Genomic DNA, 4,097 nt, shown 5'->3' with positions numbered 1-4,097 from the left:
AGCGTCATTAAAATGGCTGTATGTCTGAGACAGGCAATCATAGGAATAGCTTACCAGGCTGAGCAGAGTCTCAGCTTAGGCAATGCACAGATTCCTCTTCTAAGAATGCACCCAGGAACCTTGGATTTCCACCTTTTTCAGAATGCACTACACCCAACTTTGCATGTTGGGCAAGTTTCTCCTTTTCTAACTATCATTTACTAACTCCCTTGTTGTGGTCAGTTTCTATTCAAACATATTTCAAAAAATATAGTGTGGTAGGCAAGGCACCAAGCCAGCTTGAACTAGTTTTGGGTGCATGTGCTAAAAATTTCTATTTACCATCTATGCATAAATGAATGAGCCTGCAATATGACTAAAATCAGATACATTGTGGGAAGAGGCATGTACAGTGAGCCAAGGCCTACAAGCCTATCAATTGAAGAATTGCTTACACTAAGCCCCACTAGTAACAGCTCCTCGCTCTGGGCCCTATGAAGGAAAATAACCCTGATCTCAAGCAGTCTAACTGAAGGAGCCCGTGTCCTCTTTCTTACAGCATATCTGACTTGTACTATCACTTTGCTTCTCAATACATTTTATTTTCGCTTCTAGCTCACAGTCTATGTACAAATCTCCAATCCTTTGAATTAATCCCAAGAACTTAGAAACACCCCAGTAGTAATAGATAACAACCCTGAGAAATGTGAGATGTCTCTCTTCTCTCTCTTTTCTTTCTCTCCTCTCTTTCTCCCTCCAACCATTGTATTTGTAGGACTGTTTTATGGATTTCTGTTTAAGTCTGTTAATTTGAGTTTGAAATACATAAACCATTTAAGAAATGTTTACCTTGTATTGTAATATCTTTTCCTTAACCTTTCTTGTATTTTTTGTTGGTTTATTGGGTTTGGTTTGGTTTGGTTTGGTTTGAAACAGATGAATAGGTTATTTCTCTGCCATTGGTGAAATGAACCAATTCAAGACAGATTGTATTATATTAAAGACAGGTTTATTGAGCAGCTGCTTTCAAGTAAGTTTACTGAGCCCAAGGATTGAGGCCAGAGAAGTCACCATGAGGGGGGAGAAAGAGAAAAAGGCTGTGTGCAAAGAGAGAAGAGGAGAAAGAAAGATTGAGGGAGAGAGAGACAGAGAGACAGAGAGACAGAGAGACAGAGAGAGATTATATAGGGAGGAGCATCTGGGTAAAGGGGCAGCTCAGCATTTAGGCTAAAAAGCTTAGGGTTGGGGGCAGGGCATGCCAGGTAGCGACTGAGGGATGCTGGGAGAACCTAGAGTCTTGGTCTGCTTTGGTATATAAAATATGCACCTCAGTTCCTTGTCCTGGGGTCTGAAGGCAAACAACAAGGTTTCTCTGTGTAACTCTTGGATGTCCTGGAACTTGTCTATGCCTCCTGAGTGTTAGAATTAATGTCAAGTACCACCACACACAGCTTATCAACTTTTCAATGTCTGTTTTGTGTGGAAATTTTTGTAATCAGTTTGTATTTGGAGGGGGTGTGTGGCAGACCCTGTTAACTAGGTCTAAATCTACCGTGACTAGGTAGCTTCTCTGAACTCAGCATAAAATGGAGGACTCCCTTAACCAGCAAGGCTTCTCCTTCTCTGATCTCCTCTGAGGATCCTGATTCCCCATACCCTCTACCTAAGTAAGGTTGGGTGGTCCTCCACAGATCTACAAATTTCCTCTCCCCAACCCCCATAAGAACCTGCCCTCTACATGCAAATGAGGCATTCACCAAACTTTAAAAATTCTAGCCAATGATTTTCATTCACCCTGAAAACTTCTTCTGTAAGGGTCCATGATTCCCTGAAGAATGATACCCAAGACTCAAATAGTATGCAAAAGCAAAGAGCATTTTATTCTGCAGAACTCATTCTGGGATCTACCATTTACCAAGATGGAGACACCATAGTGAGCTTGCAGGCCTAACTTAAAGCACATTAAAGGCATTCCAGGGAGTACTAGGTGACCTTTATTTTAATTGGTTGGCTCTATATCTAGGGACATTCTAGAACCAACTGGGGGTTTCGGAGCTGGAAACTGTTGCTAGGGAAGCCCAGAAACTGTTGCTGACCCATTGCTCTTGTCTCAGACCAGGTGGCAAGGCAGCTTCTGATGGCTGCTTGAGGCCTGGGGTTTTTCCAGTAACTGACTTGCCTGGACTTGCCCAGTTCTTGGAAACAGAGATCTAGGCCTAGTTTCCTGAACTGCCCATTTGAAGGGTGTCATGGAGTCAGCCTATCTCAATCCTCCTACTTCCCACTCTCCTAAGTCCATATACACTTCTGGTTCACCCCGAATAATGTATATGTGTACAAGCCCACCCAAATAAAGGTATGTGCAGAAGCTAGGACTGTCTCAGAGAGCTATTTCATTGAAGACCATTGGAGAAGGCCTTCTCTCTTGGCTCTCCCAGCCTATACTCACTTGCAGGTGGAGGTTGATCCTGTAGAACCCCACATGCTCAGTATTCAGGTTCATCCTTCCAACCCAGTGTGCAGTGGAGTCTGTATACTCTGAGTGGGAGGAATCAGAGGACGCAGAACCACAGCTAGACCCACAAAATGCATACCACACATTTTATTTATCTTACAAGGAGTGTAACTTCACTTTGTTGTTACTGTTTTGATAATCTTTATGTTTTAATTGCCAAAGTTAGCTTATTTAAGTTAATAACTTATGCCTGGATTTAAATCTATAATTCTTATCTTTTAATTATGTTTTTTTGTGTAGTGTGTGTGTGTGTGTGTGTGTGACTATGGGGTATGCATATGTCAAGGCATGTGTGGTCTCAGAACAACTCTTAGGAGTCAACATCGTTACTCCAGGGTCTGATCCCAGGACTGATCTCAGGCTGTCAGTCTTACACAGCTGCTGGGACATTTTTCTGGACCTCTCTATCATTTCACTTTAATAAAATATTTGTCTTCTCTGTTTTTTTTTCTTTATTTGGCTCCAATGCACATCATCCAGCTGCTCCAAAAACATATAATTGAAGTTATTTTAGCAGGATTCTTCACTGTAATACAAGTGTTCTTGAAACATAGGACTCAGAGTTAGAGAGATGGCTCAGTAGCCAAGAGCACTTGTTGCTCTTTCACAGGACCCAAGCTTCGTTTCTAGTGCCTATGTTGAGTAGCTCACAGCCACCTATAACTCCAGCTCCAGAGGGCATGACACCCTCTATTGGCCTTCAAAGGCACCCTACACACATACATATAAATAAAAATTATTTTAAGAAAAACAAAATATAGGATTTCTACAAACATAACTCAATTATTGCATGAACAGGATGTAACCCAATCAGGGGTTTGAGACCAGAACTGGAGAACCAATGGGTGGGTGGCTGAGTTCCAGCCATCAAGAATGTCCAGCTGTCAAATGTTCAGCATCGAGATGTTTATCTACCATTGGCATCTCCACTCGTTGGTTTGGGCTGTATATAAGACAGCCTTATATTTATAGTATAGCAGTATTTATTTTATGGTAAAGACCCAGGGTATAAACTTCTAGACTTTTTATCAGAGATGTTTTGTTATACAGACATTCGTCCTGTGTCCATGAATAACAGGAAAAGTAACTATTTTGAAAAAAGTCTGACTTGCCCAGAATAATACCTAGAAATAGATAGTGACATTTAAGATCTGGGATGAAATTTGTATGCTGTCATTTCTATCTGCATTACAATAACACAAACAAGTCATATGAAGAAGTATGACATCTACAGAGCAAGGAAGGCTAAGGAACCAGTATTTACTGGATAGTAGTCTAGTCAGTCGGAGCATCTAGCTAGAAGATGCTCTTACAAAGGCAATCATTTTCTGTGCTTTAGGCTTATGCAGCAAAATTGTTACCCTTGGGTTTCTGGACCTTGTTCTGTTGATCTTTATGAATTTTAAAATGAAATCTGAAGGGCAGCTAGATCTTTAAAATTCAGCTTGAAGTAGACTGTACATTTTGAAACTTGAAAATAAGATTTTATATGTTATTGATCCCGTTCCTCCTCTTCCTGTCATGGGAAATTCTACAGAGGTCTTCAGTTGGAAGAAAAGTCTATTTCAACAAATAGTTTAGCTAGGTTCCATTCCATGTCAGG

This window comes from Arvicanthis niloticus, chromosome 16 (genome assembly GCF_011762505.2).
Source record: "Arvicanthis niloticus isolate mArvNil1 chromosome 16, mArvNil1.pat.X, whole genome shotgun sequence".
Taxonomy (NCBI): Eukaryota; Metazoa; Chordata; class Mammalia; order Rodentia; family Muridae; genus Arvicanthis; species Arvicanthis niloticus.
This window is presented reverse-complemented; position numbering follows the sequence as displayed.